The sequence below is a fragment of the Phasianus colchicus genome, chromosome 5 (assembly GCF_987193195.1).
Source record: "Phasianus colchicus chromosome 5, bPhaCol1.hap1.1, whole genome shotgun sequence".
NCBI classification, from domain to species: Eukaryota; Metazoa; Chordata; class Aves; order Galliformes; family Phasianidae; genus Phasianus; species Phasianus colchicus.
Window position 1 is genome coordinate 59900217 of NC_143440.1, and position 27290 is coordinate 59927506.

At 44.1% G+C, this 27290-nt stretch overlaps 1 long non-coding RNA gene across 10 annotated transcripts in view; it reads right to left on the bottom strand.

The window, feature by feature from the left end:
* LOC116234611 (uncharacterized) overlaps nt 1–27290 on the bottom strand; it is a 151251-nt gene that overhangs the window by 29593 nt on the left and 94368 nt on the right. For all 10 annotated transcript variants that reach the window (XR_016467193.1, XR_016467195.1, XR_016467194.1 and 7 more), the window contains 2 exons: nt 21458–21626; nt 19827–20013 (listed from right to left, as the gene is read on the bottom strand). This is a non-coding gene — a long non-coding RNA (uncharacterized LOC116234611). The remainder of the gene's footprint in view (nt 1–19826; nt 20014–21457; nt 21627–27290) is intronic.

The following is a 27290-nucleotide window of genomic DNA, read 5'->3' on the forward strand; positions in this document are numbered from 1 at the left end:
CATGAGCTTTAGACCCTTGAAAACAAGGTCCTCTCCAGATAAAATAATTACTAGCCCTAAAAAAAACTTCTGATACAACTCCTGGACTAAATCCCACTGAAAGCCAAGATATTCAAGGCTCAGCACTTCCCAGGACACAACCTCCAAAGCCCTGGTGTTACAGTCCTTTCCCACAAACACGCCAAGTTTGTCCTTATAACAAGGAGTTATTTGTCCCCAGCTCCTACTAGGAGGCTGTTTTAGAGCTTCGCTGCTCTGCGTAGTCACAAACCACCTTCTGATTTCAGCAAAGTGTATTTATAGCCGATTTGTACCCAGTTAGCCTTGTGTCCTTTAACTTAAATAGCTTGTTTGGGTGTTGTTTTTTTTCTCTGATGTGTAGATGTACAGCCATCAGCCTTTTCCTCAGCTTTCATTTCTTTAAGAACTTAGCTCTTTCATTCTTCTCTCAAAGGACGAGCTCTCCTTTCTCCCAGCATCTTCACAGTCCTTTTCCACATGAGCCAGACTCACACTTCAGGAACAAAAGGAATTGAACTGTCCACAGGATGCCAAATGAGGCTTTGCCTATTTCTGGAAAACAGCACACCTACCTTCTACAGGAAGAAATACCTCCCAGGCTATATTTGAAGTTGTGCATACCTTTACCAGAGCCTCATCCTGCGACTGAGCGATCCACACATGTGTTTCTTCTCCTTTGTCATTTACAGCTGATGAGCCTCCAGTTTATAGTGGAAATTCTTATTACTCCCTAAACTCATGACTTTGCATTTTGCACTACTGGATTTCATCTCGTTTCTATTACTTCGGTCTTCAAGGTCATCCAGTTCTTTCCGTATGGCACGCCTCCCAACTTTGTGTCATCAGCAGGCTTCAGCAACATGCTGTGTTTTGTGCCAAGGTCATTCATGAAGATATTAAATAAGATCCGTCCCCAAGACGAATCCTTCAAGAGCTGCGCTCGTATACCCAGCCAGATACTTTTCCTTTTTATGCTATTCCTTGTCGCTCAGACGCTTCTTCAAAGTGTCTTGCAGTACTTGTTCAAATCTTTAATTTATATGATAAATGAGCAAAAAACACAACATCAAATGATTTACTGGTGCCCAGATTGGTAAATTCCATTGCCTCTTGCCTTGAAAGCCCACTATCTAATCCTGGTTTGGCATAACTTCTCCCTGGGCTCACACAGCTTATTCAGGTTGCCACCTTGTTCCTTTTGACTGTGACTTCTCCTGATGTCTGCCTTCCTCAGGAATGTAGATCCACTGGCCTCAATGGAAACTCCCCCATGTAGGCAACATCCTGCTAGCTGGCCTGGGCTAGGCTGGGTCATTTCCAGAATAACCACTAAGCTTGGTGTTACCTGCTTATTTTCCTGAAATGAAAATAAGACCCAAACCAAGCCGGGCCCTGACAGACAAAGACCATTTGGACCATCCCAGAGCAACACTCCAAGTAAACCAGCTCCTAGTGAGCCAGTTTTCATTTCACACTAAGACAGAGATGGCGATTGGTAAAGTCTGGCAAGACTTTAGGCAAGAACCTATACCTGCTCAACCTACTGTGTAATGCCAGGTTTCTAGGAATCAGTATTGTGTATTCAAATTAACACTGTTAAATTAACGCTGTTAAAGCATGAAGCAAGTACCACTAATGGAAAAGGTGCTAGCTGAGTTTCTTCAATTTCACCCAATGTAATAACACTGATACAAAGGAGATAAACAGCTTGATTGCTGACTTTATGTACTAGGATTTTGTTAATGATAAAATCCACTGGCTGAAGTACAAAGTTGCACGTATTTTTGTCTCGTCTTCAACAGGGAAAAAAAGAAAATGATGTATCGATCCAAAGGGAAGGAAGGTTATGTTACTTTCCTTTGATAACACTGGGAAATAAGCAGCTTGCCAGTTGGGATTCATTGGTATCGCTGTAATAAACACACTTCCTGATGTACATATGTGATTATAACGAGCACTGTACTAAAATGACACTGTAATTTAGGAATAAGACAAACACAAGTGATGTAGTTCAAAGCTCCGCTGCTCTCGCTGGATTTTTGTTTGGTTTTCTGTTTTGTTTTTAGCTGACTCTCCGTGCCCACAAAAGCAAGGATAGCCTCCAGGGTTACCCCAGCTGAAAAGCATCTGAAGTGATCCCCGCTGACCTTTCTTTCTGATAGCACCCCGCCTGCCTTTTAATGGAGGCCTGAACCGAGTCAGAGGTGAAACAGATAAATGACTTGAAGATCCAACTGTTTTCTCAACGGGCGAGTTCCCACATGCTTGATTTTCTTTTCCTCCATGAAGAACAAGAGGGGAAAAAAATTGCAAGTGATTAGCTAATGAACATCTGTTTTGCTTTATTTGTGCTTCCTTGCAGCCAGGAGTTGCATTTACTAATTTTTATTTCCTATTAAAAACGAAAAAAAGGAGCATTTTTTTCCAAAGCCTGCAGAGGAGGAGGGCTCACTGGTGTGGCCGTTCCTTCCACTGCTGTGATTACCTGGCTCACATGCCACGTCCTGTGTGGTTACCTTCTGTCCTGAACTTTTCATGTGGTTTGACATGCCTTTAATTTAGACGATCAGATCACGTCTGACCTGAAACAAAAACGCTCTTTGGAGATTCTGAGCCCTTTCTGAATTCTACAGATGTCAATTCAGCAGGATGTAATGTCAAACTGTTAATTATATGCATGCAGGGCCAATGCTAATTACATACTAAACACAAATATAGACTGATTGTGCTCTTGCTCTACTTACTATTGAAAATAGCTGATCTAAGGCCAACCTCTCCATTGGCTTCAGATTTGGCAACACAGTGATTAACACTGACCAGTGTGTGCTCACCTCAGCTCCTAAATTTCATTCTTCTTTATTTTCAAGTGTTTTCACAGAACTGAACATTAGACCTTGCACAGGAATAATCAGAGATGGTGTTTATGAACAAGCATCTCACGTGATAATGACGATGTGGAGATTTGCCTTCCATCTTATAGAAATCAGGTTTTTGGAGAGATTGTGACCACTCACCTGAACTTCCCCAGTCCTTTCCGAGTCTTGCAAGCAGGTTCCCAAAATCTTTCACTGCTTTGGAGAATTAAAGCCTTTCTTTACACGATCATTTCAATTTCAGAGGCAACTATGGCTCCTTCCTTGTTTACTGCTGCCCAGCACTGACCCAGGAGTTAAGGAAATAGACTGCTAGCCATAAACCCTTTCAAAACACATTTTAGTTTCTTCCTCACACTCTCACAGATTTACCTTCTGCTTACTTTGCCAGTGAGATGCACATGGCAGTCTCTCTTCAGTGCAGAAGGCACTCTGTCCTTGAAAATGCAATTTTATTCAACAGACTAAACTCCAAAAATACTGAAACAGCCACTCATGGCACATCATGGAGCAGGATCCGTAGTAAAGCTACAGCAGTGTAAATCTGGAGGGACACTCCTTTAACACTTGTAACTGATATCATACTCTGCCACATTTTATCACCCCCATCTTTCTTTCTCGTCAAACTATCCAACCAACTTGTTCTCTTGAGAAGGATCATAAACCCACAGGTAATTGCAGGATGGCCACACAGACAGTAAAAAGCCTGCAGATGGGTAGTTCAAAGAGCAATTTCTCAAAAAAAAAAAAAAACACTAAAGCACTGAAAGGAGCCAAGCTATGTCTCGTTTACAGATGTACTGAGAATCTATAAGTTTATTTAAAATCAGCAATAGCTGCAATACGCAACACCTACCAAAATCAGACATTTACCACAACTGTGGCTTTTGAGAGAAATGATTTACATCAGAACTGAAGAAGAAATAACAGGGCTTTTAGGCAGACAAATGCATGGTCCAGATAGCATTTTCACTGTCCAAGGCCTCCAGTCAGCAGCATACTTAGTTTTAAGCATATGCTTAAGTGCTTTCCTGAACAAAGATGAAATGGGGGCCTACCAGGCAGCTCAAGAAAAGTAGCTTCACATTAATTACACTTCTTGAGCAGTGATACCAACTGAGCTTTCTGACAGCAACTGGGCTTTCTACCTTCCTATGCACAATCCAAGCTTAGACAAAGTTTTGTCCTTTGGAGCTGTCATCTAGCAGAGGAGAGTGAGAAGAGTTTGAGGCTCACCAAAGTCTGAATGCTGCTTAGCATCCAGCCCATCCCAGCTACTTAGGTTGGGAGTTGAGGAAAAGATCCAGGGCGACCACATGCATTACAGATGTGTAAAATCCTCCCTGCTGTCCGTAGGCTAGTGGAAATGCAAACATCTTCCTGAGTACATGAACTGGGTTAATATTTTGCTCCAAGGGCTTTGTTCTGAATGCGCACTGTTGGTAACTCTGCGATCTTTGAAAGAAAAGGGAAAGGTAATGACATCAACTGAAACCTGTGTTAGTGAGAGGACTGCAGGGCTCATTTTGTTGTAAGAGGCAATTTCAGAGAAGTAAAATGTTGCCAGCAGATAATGATTTCCTGCAAGATTGAGCAATAGTGAGTAGTCACAGCTCTGCAAATAGGACATAAGGCAGGTAGGAGTATTCATTTCCTGAGGACAGGAGTTTGCACAGTGGTGGGTGCCTACTGGCACGAGCAGTCCCACAGACTTGTTAGTAGTCTGACCTTGCTGGGGACACTTACACAAGAGGACTGCCTGCCTTGCAGTATCTGGAGATCTCCAGGCTGACCCTCAGTCTGCAAATTGCCTCTCTTCAGTGCAGAGCACGCATAAGAGAAGGAGCAGCTGTGTGAGCTCTGGTCCTTGCAGTATAAGCAGCTTTTCCTTCACAAAGACTCTTTACATTGATGCTTTGTGGATGGCAGGCTGCTCACTGTATCCTGCCTGCAATGTGAACTTCCCCTGCATAAGACAACAGAGAATCAGCATGGGATAGAGTGCTCCCACTGAAAGTAAGTCATCCTCCATTGTGCACTGTATCTAACAGTAGAGAATCCACACAAAGTTACCTCCTTAATTGAAGGGAGGTAATCTCACCTTTTCAGTCTCTCTTTCTCTTTTCCATCTCCTGATGTCTAATAAGGACTGAGTCTAGATTTCCCTGTGCTGGGAGGAGTAATTAGATCTCTTTCCAATGCTTGGCTGCATATTTGCATCAATCCTGTTAAAGCTGATTACTTTTGAGATTATCATAGAATCATTCACGTTGGAAAAGCCTTCTGAGATCACCATGCCCAACCCCAGCTCATTCCCACCATGCCCACTATGTTCCCCAGTGCCACATCTCCACAGTTCTCAGACACCTCCAGAGACAGTGATTCCATAACCTCCACGGGCAGCCTGTCTCAGTACCTGTCCACTCTTTCTGAGAAGAAATTTTTCCTAATATCCAACCGGATTCTCTCAGATTAGAGCGAAATTGGCTTATAGGTAGAGAGCGATGGGGCAAAAAGCAGTGACAGGGACGCACGCACCAGAACAGTCTAAGCAGGACTGCATAAATCTTCCTTTTTCCCTAAGAAATCAGGCTAAAAACAACGATGAAAAAATGCAGATGAATCTGTTGTTATACTGCAGACTCTCTCTCATTAAGCACAAAACTCTGTGACAAATCAGGCATGTGGTAGCGCTTGAAGGACTTGGCCAAGGCAAATTTCATGCCAGTCTCCATGCATACACACTGAGAAAACTGCTCTGATTCTCACACATTTTTTGCCTAAATAAACTAGGCTGGCAGAAAGCACATGATTACTGCCCCTATTTTCAGAATAGGCAAGGTCCACAAATGTCCACTTTATTCCTATTTATTTAAATAGGAGTCCAGCTGCCTGGTATTTTTTGCCAATTTGGGCTTAATTAATTTGTCCATCAATGTTTTGGAAAACCAAGAAAATCTGGCATTTGTGCATGCTCGTGCAGAGTCTTAGCTGCGATATCAGGTCTATTTCCTTGAGCAAGTCGTGTTCAGCACACCAGAACTGCACGACCCCTGCAAACACTCACGAGCAGACCTGGACTCCCGCAGAGTGAATCTGAGCCTTCTGACAATTTTCTTCATTGACTTTTAGAGACCCCACAGGGGTTGTCTGCAAGTCCTGGAAGAGCCACCAGTTATAAAACACTGTTCTTTATGCTCCAGAGCACAACTACAGCTGCTTCTCCTCTGCCCCGGTTTTAAAAGCCACACAGGACACGCACGGGGCCCTAACACTTCTGTCTAAACTGGTTTTCAAGCTTTCCTCCCACAGGTGAATGGCAGTCGCAGGAAATACATGCACAGAATCATTAAGGTTGGAAAAAACCTCTAAGATCATCAAGTCCAACCATCAGCCCATCCCCACCATGCCCACTGTGCCACGTCCCTAAGTGCCAGGCCCAGCCGTGTGTGCAGCCATGGGATGGTGAAACCAGGGCCTTTCCCATTTCACTGGAAGCCCCAAAGCCAGAGGCTCGCCTGCTGTTTGCTTCTCTCCTTCCCTGCAGTGCTATCCCTGCGTTTTGTAGCTGCAGCCCCACATCCCGTGGAGGTGCCATAGGAGGCGAGGAGAAAGCTGGGAATTTGAGCAGCCTTTTAAATGTCATCCACCAGTACCAGCACCCAAAATTTACATGCATTCAGAAAGAACATGTATAGGCTTAACAAGCTGACAGACTGGATAAAAGTGGGAGGAACTGTCACAGAACACAGCAGGAGCCCTGGATTTTCATTTGTTGCACAGTTGAAGATTTTTCTTCCCCCCTCAACACGCACAGACCAGGCCTTCATCTACACTTCACTGGTGTAAAACATGGGACTAAAAAAGAGTTATTTCCTTCCAAACCTTGTGGTGTAAGCAGCTTTTCCTTCGCAAAGAAAACTAGAAGCCATAGGAGCTTCTGTTTACCACGGTTAGAAGGGGCTGAGGCTCACTGAGTCCTACCAGCACCAAAGGGACAGATGCTGGCTTTGGGGTGTCAACAAAACCCCAAGGGCTGCAGATGAGGTTTTGAGACTGGTCCGAGGCGAAATCCTCTGTCTGGTTCGGATGGTTTGTGGATCCCAGCCTCGCAGGCCTTCCCGGCGCCTTGGCTCTCAGCAGGCCCAAGGAGTGATCCCACAACGCCCAGCCCCCAGTAATGGCTGCAGAACTTAAAGATTTGCAGAGTTTACTTGCAAAGCCTTTTAGAAGCAGAGACGAGTAAACAAGAGTGAAAAGTTAAACAAAGGAAATACATTTATGCTTGTACTGTTTTCAAGTTTATGCAAACAATCCATTTCTAAAGCTGTCACTGACACTCCTGGCACGTTCTCATTCCCCAGCTCGGAGTCATGTTGGAAACTGAAATCACAAGCATTTCTGAGATGCTTTGAGCAAAATACCTCCCTCTGCTCCGCCACCCAAAAATCAGCAAGCCCATGACAGTCATGGAGCCACGGCAACACCTTGTGCACCAATGGATTCTGGAAGAAGAGGGAGAAAAGTCTGAACGTCTCTATCCACAGTGGCCATGTAAGAAATGGGTTTAGAGCTAGTCAAATGAATTACAAAGACCAGTTGAACAGCAGGAATTCATCAGGCAGAGCAGGAATTAGAAAATCCTACTTTCTAGCTGCTCAGGCAGTGAGTAGATGTGCCATAAGCATAACCTTTTGCTTAGGACTTGACATGGGGAAGGAGACAAGGACAGCCTGCTTTCCAGCAGCAGAGCTCACCGAGCTGCGCACGAGAAGGGAACTCACTGTGGACCCACGTGAGAGCCAGGGAAGGGCATTTGGAGGCATTTTCCTGCTTGCATTAATTCACTTCTGCATTTGAGATTCTGCACACTGCACAGCACCCAGTACAGGGGATATGGAGGACTGTCTGTTTGGAAAGGTAGGGTCTCTATGGCAGCTGACTGTCAGCTTGCACAGTTTCTTCACTGGCTTCCAGGGTTAGAGCCCACAAATGTCAGCAAAGCCACAATTTCCCAAACTACATCTCAAAAAGTGGTGTGGGTTTAATTGAAAGGGAAAGCGTGCACTTCCATGACAGGCAAACAGCACAAGTTTCAGCTACAAGTGAGCATGGCTGCCATTCTGGCAGCTCTTCCCTCTTTTTCCTCCCCTCCATTCAGCTGCACAAGACAGCACGTTTAACAGCTGATCCATCTGGAGGAGAGCCTACAAAGTTAATTTCTAGCTTTGAGATGGTCACTGGTAATTGTAGGTAATTTCAAATATAATTGCAATCGAGTTGAAAAAGCTCTGTTTGCAGTGTTTATGCTCATCACTCTAATTTAAGACCTAGAATGCTGGATACACTGCTTTTCAATACACACCCATTTTTCATCTTCCTGATTTTACCACCAGTGATTATAAAAACAGCCCCAGCAAACCACAGTCTGCAATGCAAGACAAATGTTTGAAAAGTTGCATATAAAGTTTCAAGCAGAGCTTCTTGAAGGTTAACGACGGAACATGTTAATGATTATCAAATAGACAAGGAAAGCCGCAAAGGGTTTTGAGCACAGAAACGCAAGAGCCCCTCGAAATAAATGGTGGCTGACTTTGTTTAGAATAATACTTCTCTTCAAAGAAATGGAACTGTTGCATGTCGCAAATACGTCCACATGTCGTTTTAATACAGGAATAATTACCCATGGCATGTTTGTTAGTGGAAAAAAAGCAAAGGTCTCCTATTACTTACACATAATAAAACCTGCATTGTTTACCAGGAATGAGTTATATGAAACTGGTAATAAATAAGTGTTGTAACAAACTTTGGTGCCCAGGCCCAGAAACTGATCTTAATATCTACATTTTGGTAGCACCCAAAGGCCCCCAGCCTGGGGCTCTAACGTGACCATTTTAAAAGCTAAACTGCACCTCTGAAGGTTTGGCCAGTTGTGTGCTGGCTTTTGTACACTTAAAATATCAGATTTTTAAAAAAATACATTTGGCTTTCTATATCTGACAGAACTGCTTTGTAGTTTTAAGCTCTTTAGTGGCTAAAGTTGTATCTGCCAAATCTATGCAAGCATCAGACTTTCTCCGTCCGTACCTCTGTCCATAGCTAATCTCTGTGAGTGTGTGCCTGCTTAAAAAATAACAATAAAGGAACCCAAGAATCCTCGTTGGCTATATTCTTGACTCGACAAAACCAAGACAGTTAAAGGAACTATGTAAAGCTGGAGCTCTTCAGGAAACTACTTATTTTCCCCTGAAAAATTCAGAGGAAAATGAAAATCCTTTTCCTCAACGTTTTCCTTTTTGTTTAAAAATCAGAAAGTATCTTTTCTTGTACTGTTGGGTATCAGCAGCCACTGAGCCATCTGAAAACTGATGCAACAGAAAATTATCCCACCAGCTCTACTGAGGGCATCAGCTCTGTAAGGTCTGAGTGCTCATTTATTTCAATGCAACCCACAAAATTAAGCCCCTTTGGAGATTCAGGATTGAAAAGCTGTCCTTAAAAAAAAAGATATGTAATGCATCTGAAGCAAACTTTAAAAACCTGCGTTAGCAATGAGATGGAATTACTTTAACTCCTCAGCAAGTTGCTTTAAATAGAGAAGGATGCAGCTGTGGAGTAACTGGTGATGGTTATATGTAACTTGTAGCTCTGCACCACTCTGCACGTGTTGCACCAGGCAGTGTTGACTTCTCCTTCATTCATCCCCAGAAGTGCAGGCCCACATTCCTGTTTTTTTCTGCTTCTTCATGTGAAGAATAAGGAGTTCACTTGAGGAATACAGAAGACAATCTTAGACTTTCACCTTTGTCTCTATGGAAGCCTCAGTATGATTGGAAAAGCTTACAAAAACTCAGGGGCTTTAAGGAAAAGCAAATGAACAAGTGAACAAATTCAAGCAAATGATTTTCATGGCAGCCTTGCAAGTCAACAAGGTTGCTCCAGGCTTACACAGGAGAAATCCCAAATGCTAGCTCCAAAATGAGCTCCCAAGCACCAGCAAACCCACTCAGTTCACACCATTCCCCAGCTTGCAGTTTTACACCCACAACCCTATGCAACAATGCGGTAAATGTGGACAAAGGAAAAATCTGGATGGTTTGCTCTCAAGAGCCGTGTTAGTGATCACCAGGACTCAAGATCCATCAGCACAAACTCCCTCACCACTTCCTTGTCCTTGAATTTCAGCTTTTCCTGGACAACAATCTTAGGCAAGCCAGCAGCCACACAACAGGGCCGCAGCCTCCAGCTCTTGACAACTGGCCCTGCTCTGTTCCTTCAGACTTATAAAGTTTGTGCAGTGCTATCTGGGACTATAACATCATGTAAGGCTTTCCTGAGAGGGCAAAATAATAGAGAGGCCTCCAAAACATGATAATCAAAGGCAGCTGCATGCAAGGCATTATACTCTAGCTCTAAGAATAACTATTAATTGTTTGTGTGGGTCAAAAAAAAGCAGTTTCATGAAAAATGATTATCAATTCATGCTTAATGAGGGGCTGGTTAAACATAAAAGAGAAATAACAGTAAGGGAGAAAATGTCAGGACCCTGTCTATGGTGTAACCAAAACTGATGGTAAAACTGTCCAAGATAGTGAAGTCTGATCTCCAGGAGCTCAGCCAGTCATGTTTATTAGTTCAGTTATGGTTCACCTCCATGTTATGTAAGGGTGTCTGGAAAAACCTGCAGTGTTATTCAAACTGAAAGGGCACAAGGACCGCAGAGGTAAATCAGAGTCTTTCCCTGGGACTGCAAAGGACTTTGGGATGGAAACACAAAGAGTGGTGCTTTGAAAGGAGTGCCTTCAGCTCACCTAATTGTTTTCTCCCTTTATAGCATCTGCTGCATTCCTATCCAGGCTGAAGGCACTTCTTCATACTCTGTGAGCCACAGAATAACCTCTATCCATCTGCATGGGTCTAAGTAAGGCAAAAAAACAAAAACAAAAACAAACAGCTAGAGCTTACCTACAACCCTGGTTTACATCTTTGGTCTGGTTGGCACTGTGCTTAGCCTATAGCGATAAACTTACAAATTCATCAGAATAAATTTGAAAGTAATTTGCATTAGCTCCTAGCCTGCCAAGCACTCCTAAGTACAAAAGAAATTCAGAAGGGATCAAGATCAGAAGCATTAAAAGAACCTCCTGTAAGGGGTACAGCTCTCCTTGTTCTCTGGATAGCAGTTAGACCTGAAAGATGGTCACACATCCTGTCTTTTGTCATCACAACATGGCCCAGATGGCAGGAGCTGAGGGGACCCATGCGCCTTGCTAAGCAGTGGCTTGCTTTGGTCTGAGGGAACTGACGGCACCACAAGACCACAAGATGGGAACGGTCTCCTCTTCATGCGTGTGTGAGTCAGCGTCTGGTAGCCACATGCCTGGGAGGAAGATGGCAGAGGACAATCTGATGTCACGCACCATCCGAGTGAGATGTTGTGCTCCTTGGTGGGGACGTATGAAACCAGTCCAGGAGCATGTCCTGCTCGTGAAACCTCCCCATTTCAGTTCTGCCATCTGCTCTGTAAAGGAGGCGATGGGTTGCGGATGGGTAATCCCCAAGGAGCACTAGCCAAGTTCCCAGACTTATTTTTCAAATGCTTTGCATTTCACTGTGCAAGCTGGAATATCAAAAGAACGACCTTTCTTGGTAGCTGTTCTTCTATTCCTGGAACTTGGCAGAGAGACACTCAGTGATGTTAGAGATGCTCTAGTGTTCCAGAGGCTAATAAGCAACACAAAATACTTGGAAAAAAGCAGCAAATGCAGCTCCAAGGAAAAATATTTCTGGCGATAAAAATCAACCCTAACCTTTGCAGAATGCACATCAACAACAGCATTGTTTATTATTTCCAACTATAGATCTGTTGATACTTGTGAGCTAAGAACATGTTTCCTCTATGCTGCTCCGCATCGCCAAGCTCCATCCTTTTGCCTACTGTTCCAGTTAGGAAACTTAACTCTAGTAGTTGACAATTAATTCATTGTATTCTGGATCCTCTTTTCATCACTTGGAGAAAAATAAAACCTTAACATCAAAAACTTGCACTGAGACTTTGCAGTTTACGATTTACCAGAATTATCCAGTGTATTACATAAGTAACCTTGAATTATAGCTTTGATTTTAGCTGATCTCTGTAACTATTAATCCAGGAATGTGCTCTCTTCTCTGAGTCACTTGACATAAGTTACTGTTTCTGATTCAGTGACTAAAGCTATATAAATAGAAGGCTTTTCTCCAAATTCACACAATTTGATTCTTTCTCTGAAGCCCTGTTTGTACCTGTATTGGTGAAGGTGTTATTTCTGGGCACAGCCTTCTAAGAATTCATTCCTTTGAAAGACTGAAAAGCTAATGGGAAGCAATTCATGGCTAATCAAACTCAAGACCTCAATTTGAACAAAAGCCTTCTGCCCTGAGGAACCCAACTTAAAATGGCATTTAAAAAAAAAATCACATTCAGATTTCAAATTCCAGCACAGCAAATTAAGAGAAGCAGACATCTCACTACAGCTCCCTTGTGCAGTGTTTCATGATGTGGTCCTTAATTACAGCATCATTTCAGACCATTTTTATGTAATCTTATTCACACGCAGTGAATAGTGCTGAATGAATGGGCAGCTATTCAGTATTTTGCTCCCTCTCACTATGCACTATGTCTTTCTATCTCTTCTTTTGCATCCCAAACTCTGCTCTGAAGGCCAGATTAATAATTTCTCCCTAGGTTTTTCTAAAGAGCATTTCAGTGTAATATATGAGTGCTTGCCCACTATTAATTACTTACTTTTCACCCTGCAAAATGGGAAAGTGGTACACTTCCCATTTTATAGGCAAGGAGCTGAGACAGAGACAGGAGGTCAAAAGTGCCCATTAATTTTCAGAGCCCAATTCGATATGCCTTGGGTGTGATTATTCACGGCACTTAGCATTATGCACTACTTCATGCACTCAGCATACTGCTCACATCCAATGAAGTGGCTGCTGGTGGTCCTTTGTGGTGCTGCCTATCAGATTTTGGAGGATCGTAAGTCAGGGATGCAGAAGGTGATCAGCATACAAACAGTGGCCCCCAGGAAATGTCTAGTTAAGGGTCAGCCCCACCTGGGAACTGCTCCATTTTCCCAGCCAGCATTACAAGGCCTTAATGCTGGGAACATCCAGTTCCATGTTCATCACACAATTCCCAGCTGCAGCACCAGCAGAGAAAGGAATCTTGCAGACAATGATCTCGATATTAGGAGGAAGTTTTCCAGCCAGAGGGTGGTGAGGCACTGGAACAGGTTGCCCAAGGAGGCTGTGGATGCCCCATCCCTGCAGGCATTCAAGGCCAGGCTGGATGTGGCTCTGGGCAGCCTGGGCTGCTGGTTGGTGACCTGCACACAGCAGGGGGTTGGGACTGGATGAGCAGTGTGGGCCTTTGCAACCCAGGCCATTCTGGGATTCTATGATATGATTTACAACACAAGGCAGTGGTCCAAGCACAAAACAGCATGTGAAGATGCAAATAAAGGTCTCTATTCCAGTGCATGTGTACAAGGGGGGTCGTATTAAGCTCAGTTTTATACTGATATTCCTTTCACACACTGGTGAGTTGATACATGGAAAGGTTTAGTCTGGCCCTAAAGGTTTTTGCAGTAAGGCATCCTCATTTTCCCTGAGAGGATGTGTTTGTGTGTAGTTTGTGGGACAGTTATGGGATGCACAGTACTGAGACCGTTGAGCAGCCCTGGATCGGGCTTCTGCCAATGACTACCAAGGAGAGCTCACAAGCGAGATGACATTGTTCTAGGTGACTTTTAAAAACCTCCTGGAATCATAGAATCATTGAGGTCGGAAAAGACCTCCAAGATCCCCAACCCCAACCCACACTCACAGTGACCAGGTCCCTTCGTGCCACATCTCCACTTCAGTGCATCGTTGTTCTGTGGGATGTCTCAAACTCTAGCACACAGGCAGAGAGTTGCAGAGGTACAGAGTGGGTTCCCAAGACCGTGAACAAGCAGAGAGGCAATCCTCTTGACCACCATACTACTAAAAAAGACCAAAAAACCCTGCTTTCTCCATGTACTGTTACATTTTGGGAAACTAAACAAGACGCACTAGGGCAGGGAGGGAGTTTAGATCAGGTCCAACATGGGAACAGGCTGAGCTGTGGCAGTTAACCTCTGACAGACAGTCTGTAATATACCTGACACAGAAAACAAACCAGGTGGTGCCACTGCTCGGGAAATAGAGGCGCAGCAGGGGGACTGGGGCTGGAGGAGGGGGAAAATGTGAGCAGGGGAGAGCAGAGAGGGCAGGAATCGTTAACCCCTGATAGTAAGTCGAAAGTATTTTACTCCCCATCTCATTCATTAGGCCGCGTCAACTCCAGAAGGACTACATCCATTCCCGCACATAAATCTAGCAAGCTTCTCTTTTAAAAAGGCCAGACACTCTCTTTGCCATGGCAATCCAGCTGTCTGGCCGGCTGCCTGCCCTGCAAACAGGCCGCCAAGGCTCAGCTTGCTGAGCTGAGGGCAGCATTCTCCCAGGGGCTCTCAGAGCCCTCTGCTCCATGCTGCATCCCAGGGAAGCCACATATCCTGGGGGGGCAGGGAAACATGTCCCCAAGCTGCACTGCATAAGCAAAGCGCTCACTTATAGAAGCATTCCTGAGCACCTTTTGGTGAGTAACCTCATGGATCATCCAGCCTCAGGGCTCCAACGAGGCTCTCTCGGCTGTTTGGGCACTGGGATACGGCACGGGACAAAATGGAGCTCTGATCAACCGCATCCTAAACAACCCTAAGAAACAAATCCCATTTATGACCCATGTTTAGAGCAGGGCGCAACACTGAGAGAAAGAAATGACACTGAATGGCTTGTGTCTGCTGCTGGTCTGGAGCTAATAAAGTTATCTCTGGGCTTTCAGCTCCAGGGGCTCATAACCACGGACACTGAGGGCCCCCATCCTGCCCACTTTTAAAAGTTGCTCAAATGAAGGCTTTGGAAAATGCAGGAAACAGTTCTGTCCTCAAACTCTAATCTGAATTGAGATTGAAAAGCTAATGACTCCAATAAAAGAACAAGGGCACAATATCTAGCTATTTTTAATACATCTGTCTATGGTTAAGCAGCATTGTTTTTCTTTGTGAGAACTTAGTAACATCGGGGAAGTTGGACAGCCTTCCTCCAGCTGAGGTATTACAGGGCATCTTGTATACTTTGGCATTGCGTGGCTTTCCAGGACATCATTTTAACACTTCACAAATCAGACTTTACGGGCATTCTTCTGTCATAAATCCATTGCAAAGCAAACACAAAAATTCCAAGTTGCATGTAGCCAGGTAAACTGTGCAGAAGATCACCATTGAGCAGAGCATTTTTAAGCACATGAACCATAAAGCATTTGTGGTGTTTTACGATGGCAACTTTTCTTTTAGAGCCTGATCCAGCCTTCTTTGAAGTCAAATGGAGTCTTTCCATTGACATCAGAGGGTGTGGGATTTGTCTCACGGCAACTTATACCAATGAGAACAATATTTTGCTCTGAAGTCATTACTTTCTGCCATGGATGTTTTCAAAACAGCCCGTCACCTGACAATACAGCCTCAAGGTACTGACAGCCCCTGTGTTTTCCTTATTTAAAAATGAAACTTGGTAACAGGCTCAGCTGTTTAGGGAAGGCAATATTTTTCCTAAGCACGCTTACTATAAAGTAAATTAGCAAAATCTTCTTCGAGTTGTAACTAAAACATAAGGGCACAGCTGCCCTGGAGGAGTACAAGGGCTCCCAATGTAAACTCCACTGATATCATCACCATCAGAAGGTCATAAAATTGATTGATTATAAATACAGTCCTCATTTGTTTACAGCTTGCATTTTTGGGTCTCGGGTAATTAGCACATTAGCAATCTCTCAAAGTGAGCGCTTACAGGTGCCGCTCCGAGATCGCCAAAGAGCTGCGCCGGGGGAACCCGATTCCCAACTGCAGCAGGGCAGAAACGTCACTTGTGTGAGCATTCAGCTACTTGATCACACCTACCGGGAGCCAAGGGCATAAGAGGGCACTGAAATGACCCGTTCATTTCCTTCGGCAGCAAGGTAGCACCCAAAAAATGCATCGTGTCAGCAACGTGAGGGAGATATCCTCTCTGTGGAGCCCGCGGCTGCGCAACTCGTTTGAGATTCTTTTCCCTCCGCACAAGCCAACAAAGGAAGATAAAGATCACCCTATTTGTGGTAACTGGTACTTAGTTCCTTTGAGTTACACTTAAAATAAACTCTCTTTCAGCTCTCCCGAGGTTGCACTATGGAGCTGTACGCCAGCTACCTTCCCTCGGCCCGCCTTGGCTCCAAGTTCAAGCCTACTCTGCACACAGGACATGAAGCTTTAAAGTCACGTTTTATTTGTACAGCTGGATGCATCAGGTTTATGTTTATTGTCTAATTAGCCAACGAAACCACTTTTGAAAGGATTTTAATGCTTTACCCCCAGTGAGATCTCTGTAGTGAGTGTGTGTTGAAATGCTAATGGAGACAAAGAATTCCTTTTCGTATGAATTTACAGTATTTTGGATACATCTCCTGGGCAAAACGTTCAGCTGTGATGGCTTTGATGGAGTTGGGCTACATGTGTAAGAGATTCTGCAGTGCAGCAGTATAATGGAGAAGCTGTTGACTAGCTTTCTCATTTTTAAGGTGCTTTAAAACTCTACGGCCAGCATCCAGATTTTTGCCACCTTCCACAAAAGTTTGTTAAAAATGCCTCATATGGTCAGAATGAGATTCACCAGCTCCTTAACTATTAAAGTATTAATGAACGTAGTGGGTCTGGCGGTGATGGGTCAACAGTTAGACTAAATGACCTTTTCCAACCCTAATGATTCCACCATTCTATGTGTGCCCTGACATTCAAATAACTTCACAGATCAACTCTCTCAAAGCACTTCTGGCATTACTTGCTGAAGAAGTAATTTAAAAATCTCATACCAACATTTTTTTCAACCATGAAACATGAGAGGCAGGTGAGCAGTAAGTGAAGTCATTGGCATATCCTGAGCTGCAAGTTTCTGCTCACTAGAAAAGAGATCTTGCTTCACATTCTGGGGGTATTTCTGTTATATTAACAGCGTTCTTAAACTAACACATTCTGGAAAAGAACTGTCTTCACTTCCTTATTTTTATAAGCCATAGGAAAAAAAGAAGAGCCTCTAAACATTACAACATTGGCAATAAATAACACTAATAACCCTTAATTATCTAATTGAATTCTTCTTACCAAGTGCCGTGAATGCTAAATGACAGCAAAAACATTAATAGAAAATCTCCCGGTGCTGAAGGATGGATTTTACCATTCTGACAGGAGGGGAACTTCTTCACCAAGATTCCTCTCCAGCCCAGATGAGGACTCAGGTCACCTGCTTAATCTTCAGACCTTCAAACCTTGACATGCAAGAGAACTATTATCACAGAATCACAGAATGGCCTGGGTTGGAAGGGACCTCAAGGATGATGAAGCTCCAACTCCCTGCCACACGCAGGGCCACCAACCTCCACATTTCACAGCAGCCCAGGCTGCCCAGGGCCCCATCCAACCTGGCCTTGAACACCTCCAGGGATGGACGGGGCATCCACAGCCTCTCTGGGCAGCTGTTCCAGCACCTCACCACTCTCACAGCAAACAACTTCCCCCTGACATCCAACCTCAATCTGCCCTCCCTCAGCTTCAAACCATTTCCCCTCGTCCTGCTATTATCCACCCTTTTGTGCATTCTCAGTGCAAGGCAATGACATCCTAGTTGCTTTACTCCTCAGATGAGTGAATTTTACTTACACAGTTGCTTGACTCAGCGCTGCCTCTATGCCCATCTGCTTAAACAGAACCAACTCCCAACCTCAGCTCATTTCAAATCTGCATTCCAAGAAAACAGAGTTTCCACTTCATGTCTATCCAAAGACAAATACAACACGTTTAAAAGCAACAAAATTCTGTACCCCCGTACCGGTGCAGAATATTACAGCAATGCCCACTCAGTCTGAAGAACTGCCTGTTTCACGGCGTTCCCTCCTTGGGCCTGACGCCTCCTTATGCAACTGTCTCATGACCAAACCGGAGAAGACAAGATCAAGCAAATGATTTAGTTTCAAACGTGAAATTGCTGGGATTTTTTACACTCAAGCCAGTTGCACTGCTAAGCCAATAAACACAACTTCAGTGGAAAATCTGATGTATTTGATCAGATGGTGTTCCTGTAATGGTGATTGTACATTGCAGGCAACATCAGCACAGCAATTTTTCTAGCTGGTGGTGACACTCCAATAGAACCAGCTGATAAAAAAGAGGGCTAAAATTGTCAAGACAAAGAGATTTGTTTCTAAAGTCGTCCATACCCCCTTGCTGCATCACTTGTGTTAACCCTCCCCCTCCTGACAGGTTTTGCTTCACATTTGATCTTTATGAGCACTAAGAGAAATAGGAGATAAGAGATTAAAAAAAAAAAAACCAACCAAAAAAACTTATCTTTGCAGAAAACAGACTGTATCTGCAATTTATCCCAGAAATCTCTCTGACTATCCTGAAATGTCTTGCTACCATTCCCCCCTCCCATTCGTATTTTCACACTGCTGTCTTGCTGCACTCTTAAGTCTCGATGATCACTTAATGTAGATTGCCACTTCCCCACTGAAGTCAATGAGTTGAGTTGGTTCAGCAGTTAAGGATCTAGTTCCTGACAGCTGGACAGCAAAGAAAGGGCTGAACTGTGTTTTGCAAACAAGGAATCCAAGGAACTTCATTCCTTTTCTCTGTTCATGAACCAACATTGGTTTGGTAAGAGATATTTGTTATTCAAGTACTTGTTGGACAGCCTGGATCAACAACAGCTCATTCCAGAAATGGTTCGTTTCAATTTCTTGCTGCTCAAGGGGTGAGAACTGTCACCTAAATCAGATTCTAATCACCTAAAAGCTGATTCTAATATTTGAAGGGATGAGTAACCCTCTTAAAAATAGGAGAACAAAGGCTAATGAAGAATAACTGCTCTTGTTCACATGTAAATACAAGTACATATGAAGAACAACCATTTCCCAAACTAGCATGCAAACAAAAACCTGTCCAAGAGATCACAGACAGAGCTACCAAGGAGCTCAGCAGGTTCAGTGTGGGAAGTCCAGCTGCAATAAGAATATCTGGGGTTGAAGGGATTGTTATAACTGCTCTGATTCAGCTTCTGTCCCAGGGGCAGTGGGATGCCAATCTCCAGTTCCTGCACTTACCTACCTACATGGTGGCTGAATTACAGGACCCTGCCTGCAAGGCTGTTAAGGAAGCATTCAGGCATCCCTTTGTAAAATGCAACATGAATTGTTCAGTGTTCATATTTGTTTAAATTTTCCTGCTCAGAACTGTTCCAGTTCATGTTACTTCTGCTGCTGGATTACAAATCCCTGCTGATACCTTTTTTTTTTCCTGATAGGCAGACTGGAATTAAGTTCATTCTCTATCCTTCTTCTTTTGGTGTTTACAGTGATCACCTTGCAGTTCTTGACCAGCACCTATTTTTAAACTTGGATAATTGATAAAATTAGCAAATCAATCAGAATAAAGTATATCAAGTAAAGGTTGAACTTCCTGTGAACTTCACAGAGACCATCAGGATGAAAACTATGTCTCTAAACTGCACCATGTGCTATGCAGGACGTTCTTGCCTTTTTTCAAGTATGTGGGCACAGGCAGAAAAACGAGAGATTTTACAATGCTCTGCCACATTTACTGCCTTATTAAAATAGCACTTCAGATCCTGCAGCCTCATTTACTATACCGTATTGCTTTTCTGCTTGCACCACTCTCAGGACAGTCTCTTTGGCTTCAGTATCCGAACGGCGAGCCAAACCAAACCGCTTTCAGAACATTTTATGAAAATGTTAATATTGCTTTGTTACATTACCAGGCAGATGTGAAGTCTTTCCCGTTTGTATTTCGACATCATGGTGTTGGTGTGTCAGTGCATATGGCCACGTAGAGCCTTATGGTCCTCCTCACCAGACTGCACTGTATTGCAAACAAGAGTCTCTAGATGCCATCGATGCAGCTCTCACCTCATCAAGAGCCAAATGAAGGAACAAGGAAAAGTTCTAAAAGAAGAAGCCAGAAATGTGCTGGAATTAATCTCACTGAAATAAATATTTTTGTAAAATCAGCTGTACAAGCTAAGCAGTTACTACATCATTCAAGAATGAAGATACACTTCTCCAAGCTGCAGGTCATTGCTGTGGATTTTTCTGAACTATGACACTACATCTTCACCACACTTTCTTTTTGAAAGCAAAGTGTGACATAAAGAACTCATTTTATAGCCTGGGTCAGATATAAAACACAGAGGGTGGTGAGGCACTGGAACAGGTTGCCCAAGGAGGCTGTGGATGCCCCATCCCTGCAGGCATTCAAGGCCAGGCTGGATGTGGCTCTGGGCAGCCTGGGCTGCTGGTTGGCGACCTGCACACAGCAGGGGGTTGGAACTGGATGAGCACTGTGGGCCTTTGCAACCCAGGCCATTCTGTGATTCTGTGATAAAAGCTACTGTAGATAAATGAATGCCAAAGTGGAAATCTGAGTTCCAGAACTGGCTTATCAGATGCAAAAACTACATTTATGTCCAGAGAACCACAGAATACTCAAAGCGCCCTTTGAATTCCATGGCAGGTATCTCCCTTAAGCTACCAGAAATCCATTTGACTAAGATACCTTCCCACTTGTACATCTGCTCCTGAAGACAACACTTCAGCTGCTATGAATCAGCTTATCTGCGCAGATAGGAAAGGACCACATCTATTTCTAGCACTGGAAAATCTGTCCTGCGCAGATTCAGGATGGCAGCGGTGTGTAACACACAGATCTCATCTGGGAATTCCCCGCTGTGCCCCTCAGCCACCAGGGTTGCCCTCTCTTGGCTTAATTTAGCCAGTTGTGGTCTCCGGAAAGGACGTCCTTCTAAATATATTAGTGACTCACCCCCCATTGTAACTTAGCATTGTAGAGAAAATTTCTTGTTTATGTCTAGGGAAGCCAAAAAAATTTTGCCGAGTGCTTCCTTTGGTAACATCTTATACATTTTAATGTCACAGCTGCTGCCAAGCCACGGGCCCTAATGTCTCCATAATGATGTATGGCAAGCTGAGCACATGCCCTCGAACTGTGCAAAGGAGCTGCTGCCTCACCTTCAGCAGACAAACCAGCCCTTTCCCATATGATCCCAGAGCTGGTCACAGGCTGCCATGTGCATCGAGATTCAATGAACACGTTCCAGACAAGGCAGGACCAAGCTCTTCAGTGAAGAAAGTTCAGAAAAACGTAGAAGTTAGTGCGATTGCAATTCTCAAGCATGCTTCTTTCACAGGATCATAGAATGACTTAGGTTGGAAGGGACCTTAAAGATCATTGACATCCAAGCCCCATGTGTGGGCAGGGTGGCTAACCACTGGATTTTTCATACACTTTGTTTTCTTTTTTAACAGAACTGTAAATAATCAACGGATTCAAACCAAAGAGGGAAAAAAAAAGATATTTTCCTGGACATACCATATAACAGCCTCGCTGGAGAATTAAACAAACAAAATCTTCCATGTACTGGTGTAGAAGCAAGAGCTCCCCATCCTGCTTGTGGGAGAGGCAGCCATCACTGAGGTCTGTTCCCTGGTCCCTCCTGCCCCACACAGGCTGCTGCATATGTCTGAGATGTGGCTGTGTGCTGGCACAGAAGCAAGAAAAAAGAGCATCATAACCATGAAGAGGAACAGATTTTTTTATTGATCTACACTGATACAGATTTCTAGTGAGCTGATCTTCATGGAATGCCATCACCAGTGCTAATTAGCAGCACAATTTGCTTTATTTCTAAAGTGTGCAACAATTGTGCCAGCCTGCAAAAAGCAGCGGTGTGGCTGTCCTGCACCTCAGTATTGCCACCATGAGCTGTCTTTAAAAATCTCAAAGTGAATCACTCACGTAAGGTTTACAACACAGAGAAAACAGCTTTTCTCCTCAAATTGCCCAGGAGAACAAGGCCAGGCTGGATGTGGCTCTGGGCAGCCTGGTCTGCTGGTTGGCAACCTGCACACAGCAATGGAATTGGAATTGGATCAGCACTGGGGGCCTTTGCAACCCAGGCCATTCTAGGATTCTGTAACTCTATGAACACTTAGTACCAGCTTCAAGGCTTTCCTGCGCCAGTGCCCTGAGCATCCTAAGAGGCTTTCACAGCCCTTGGAACAATATTGTTCTGATAACCTACCGAGGCAACTGAAACGACAGGAAAATAAGCACGGACACAGTTCCACAGAATTGCACGTGCACCCTTCCCAGTAAGCTCATGTTTCTCAGAATTAATCACAGCATCTTGGAATGGCCTGGGTTGCAAAGGCCCACGGTGCTCATCCAGTTCCAACCCCTGCTGTGTGCAGGTCGCCAACCAGCAGCCCAGGCTGCCCAGAGCCACATCCAGCCTGGCCTTGAATGCCTGCAGGGATGGGGCATCCACAGCCTCCTTGGGCAACCTGTTCCAGTGCCTCACCACCCTCTGGCTGAAAAACTTCCTCCTCATATCCAACCTAAACCTGCCCTGTCTCACTTTAAAACCATTTCCTATCTTTCATTGCGCGGTTTGGGGTCTGACTTTCAAAGAACTTCCTGAAAAAGTGGTTCCTGACATTCCCACCCAGCCATTAATTAGGGACGCAGGTGCCTCCACGAAGCATCTCATTTGAACATTTTTGCTTCCACGCTCTGAGCTATTGACTTCCTCCTTGCTAATCAGCCGCACAGCACAGAGCTAACACCTTAATTACCCAGCAGTTAAAAGTAGTTTCCAAAATGAAAATAAAACTTAGGAAATGTTTTTCTGGCAAGTGCAATGGATGTATGCCTGCTACTGATGCAGACAAGGATTATTTTATCTCTTTGGTAGGCAAGACGTGCTCTGAAAGTTCTGATTTTAACTCCTGTTAAAATCACGTTGGCATTTCAGTGACATTTTGGCGAAATTCTACGGAAACATTTGGTCACATCCTTCCAACCCTTAATTTCTTCCTTAAATGCGCTTTTTAATATGTCACAGTTGTTAAATTTGTAACAATAATTCCCTTGAGACCAAGCAATGGCGCTTGGTATGTGAAAAATGAACAATGCATTTGAATCAGTAAATCAAGAGGAAATTTAAAATAAACGTTTAATTGAGTACAAATAGTCCGAATGTTACTTTAATGAAATTTGACCATTCCGTAGGCTGATTTTAGCAGCAGGCTGTCCTAAATAAGCTCAGCTAAAACATATGCTGCCCTACACTTTTTCAGTCGTGACAAAACTATCCAGATTCACTCCTTCTGATGGCTTTATGGCTTTTAGTCAAACAAGGAAATGCACTTAAATTGATTTCAAAACTTTCACTTCTTGAAAACGACCACCAGAATCCTGGAAACAAACCTTACAGCGTATCAGCACTCTGCCTTTATCGATGGGAGGGAAGAAGACTTGAGATCTGTATACAAAAAGACGTGTATAAATTCCTGCTAAATCTAGTACGGAATTTGAGCACACCAATATTGGGTGAATCGATGCCCTAGGACTCTAGGAACACAAAGCTGGTGTGTTTCCTGGTAGAACTGCCCTCACCTACTCTGGAATCAAAGCTTCTCTTCTTGCTGCCCCAACACTGCATTATACAAATCTTCAGGACTAGTAATTAACAACTTATTTAACCTGTCATGAAAAGTGTGGAGGACATTCCTATGCCCTGTGAAAATGCTGAAAGCACCGTTAACCTGCATGTTTCTCAGCCATATAAAATACAGCCAATACAAACAGCTTTCAGTACATCTGCATCTCCCTCCAGGGCTCAGGGCTGCAGCCCTTCTGATTTTAATGGGATTTCTCCTTTTGTAACACAGTGCTCATCGTGTGCTATGGTGGCAGCAGGACCACTCGGAATAGGAACAGATTCATTTGCTTTTTTCCTTTAAAAAAGCAAAATCAGCCCATTTCAGATTCTGGTTGCTGAGGCAGACATCCCATAGCGCTTTTAGCCTTGAGCATTTACTCAGACCTCCTTTTGGCTTCAGTACGAGTGCAAACAGTACAGTTTAACAGATACATCAGTGCCCTGGGATTCAGCAGTCCAGCCATCAGCTCTGCTGCTAACCATTGCCACCTGCTTTACCTCTCAGCGCTCTTGCTCCTCTCCCACTCTGTGTCTGCCCTGTCTGTTTGAACTGAGCCTCTTAATGCAAATACCATCTTCCTGTAGAAGTTCTCAGTGCCCAGCACTGGAGCCTTGATGTCTTTGGGGACTATCAAACACACAGAAAATAAGAACACAGAGACAGTCCTTCCCTGTTGGCTTTATTAATAAACGTGGGTATTTCAGCCATGATGCATTAGCCTTGTGCTCTCCACTTCTGTTATCTCTTATTAGCTATCTGCTAAAGCTGTTCCCTTCTGAACAGTATAATCCTTCTCCATCTTCTTAACCCATTGCTCTGCACTATTTATCATGACTACATTCAGAGAAACATTAGTACAGTTGCAAATTCAATCATTCCACACTTGGAGAATGCACAGCCTAAGATGGCCCACGCCTTAAGTCCTCAGAGTGCAGGCAATGACGTACACGCCTTTCTTCTATGATCAGCCCATTTTTTTCCTCAACTGGCCTTAGACATTCTCTGTCATGGACAGCAGAAGTGGCAGAGGTGGTGAGGAACTCAAAGTGGTGGGATGTCATGTCTCTGGCTGCAGCTTGGAGAGAAACTGTGGACTAGATGATCTTTCAAGGTCCCTTCCCCTTCAAATGAATCTATGCTCTTTCCACTGCTGTCCTACAGTCAGGCTCCTTCAGCCTCCCTTTCAAACTGACCCGCTTTGAAAATCACCATTTGTGCAGCTATCTTGAGCTCCTGGTTCCACACATGACCCTGGTACTCCTCCTTACAGCACTGTGTCCCATTTATGCATCTCTTCCACACACACTGGTTATCTGTCATACAATCACCGAGGTTGAAGACCACCTCTAAGATCATCCAGTGCAACTGTCCACCTACCATCAATATTTCCCACTAAGCCACATCCCTCAGCACAACATCTGAATGTTTCTTGAGCACCTCCAGGGACGGTGACTCTCCACCTCCCTGTGCTGCCCGTTCCAGTGTCTGACCACTCTTTAGAGAAGAATTATTTCCTGAATCTCCCCGGTGCAATTTGTCCCTGCTTCCTTCTCTGCACTTGGTCTACTACAATTCCCTCCTCTACCACTGAGGACTGTTTCCATCCCATACATTCCCATTACCACTGCTCCCACCCAGCTACCTGCATCCTTTACCAGCCAGCAGGCTCTATCCCAGTCTCCTTGGGCTTATCAGCCCCCATCTGCTTGCAAGTCCTGTTGGGCACCCCCACCATACTGCTTCAGACATAACTTTGGAAGACTCCCTGTTCCCTTCTTTTCTTTCCCTCATCCTTTGCATTCATTCTGGTCCATCATGAATTTAAATCATGGATTCTCTGCATTTTCTGGCGTCTCTGCTCCTGCTCTCAGCCTCCCTCCAGCACCACATGGGCTGCCTGTGCTATGGGAAGACCTGAGGCAGGCAAACCCTACAAGGATTTCAGCTAAATCTTCACTGAGGTCATGCAAATTGAGATTTTCCTGTCCTCTGATTTGCCAAGGTGCAGGCGTATTTTAAAGGGAAGAGCGAAAATAAAACATCCCTGGAAGTAAGAGAAATATAATCCGTGAAGAGATGAGGTAACAAAAGTTTTTTGTACATCATTCTTCTGAATGAAATTCTTGTACTCAGTCACCAGAAGAGTACCTGCTGCTTCTGGGCAGATATTTTTAAGCTCTTGATTCATTAATTGCATTTCACCTGATAAGTTTCTGGGACAGTACCAAAAATAACTGTATTCTCCACTCAGACATGTTTCGAATGGTGCCACGTGATGATGGGAGAAGGGAGAACATGCAATCACGTAACCTTCAAAGCTCAGTTCCCAACAACCTGAACTAAATTATCAAAGCCTTTCTAGCTTAACCCCTCAAAGTTATCAGGACAGTTTCATACAGGAACAAATCCACTTAACATTTGCCCACATCACGCCTGCTAGCTGTGCATATCATGAGCACGGTTTTAAATTATTTCTGTGAGTACGATAAAAGGCAGCGTGTCCTTAACCAAAGCAACATCTGGCATGACTGGATGGATTTCCAATATTGCAGAAACAAAGGGCAGCTAACAGCCTAATCACATTGCACTTCAATTCCTCAGGCAGAAAGCCACCAGCACCTTTCCTCACTCTACCTGTTCCCAAGGCTGTGGGTCACATCTCTAAAAAATAAAGCTTCTAAAGAAATGCAGCTGCAACAGCCCAGCCAGCAGCTATGCAGGTAGCAAATTCCCCCAGGAGCCGGTCAGACAATGCTACTGCTCATGAGGTCTGGGTGGGACAGCAGAAATGGGAATGCACATTTCCCTTCATTCATCAAATTGGAACAAGAATGAGAACTTCAGAAAAAAACAAAAACAAAACCAAAAACCAAGCACTTGGCAGAGTCCATGACTGGGGACAAATCAGGAGAGACTCTGATCATTAAAACTGCAAATGAAGGTTAAAATAAGCTGTTACATAAAGGGGATTCTTCAGTTACAGGAATGTTTGATCCGACTCACAGCGAAGGATGTGCACCCATTTCTAACGGAAAATCCTTTCGCTTTGCTATGAATTTATCTAGCTGGCCAGACAAATTGCTCATATCAAACTGTCATTTGGATGTTCAGCCATTGAAAACACAGTTAAAGCATGTCCCTTAATTAGAAATCCCGTGGAAATGAAAACAATCCTCTCTGGCATCTGGTTACCCTGGATGGTAAGTTGGACTTATCATCTGGCACCGTCCCCTTCCTGTTTGCGTGGGTGGACCGAGGCAGACGTGGAATTCTGCTCCCCTTCCAAGAGCCCTCGGAGACGTGCAGCCTCCCAGGGCAGGGCTTTGTCTCCTGAAAGAGCCTCGCTGCAAATAGGTCTGGTAGACACAGCGAGCTGCTCAGATTAGAGGTGGACGGGATAGGCGGCGTCTGCTCAGCAGGGACCAAGAGGAGCTTAGCAATATTTAAATGGATAAATATATTTTCAATCTGTTCCGTTTCACTAGACAGGAGTCTCTTTGATCAGGATGCATTTGTTTTCCAGAAAACTGCCTTTAGTCATCTGCTGGTAAAAGCAATACAACTCCGCCATGGCCCTCTCCTATGGAATAGTAGGTAGTTCAGCACTCCTTCCAAATCTATCCTTTCTATTGCTGGCCTTGTATTATTGAACGCTTTCTTCCTACCCCATGTCCCAGCAGCTTGCTATTATGTAAGAA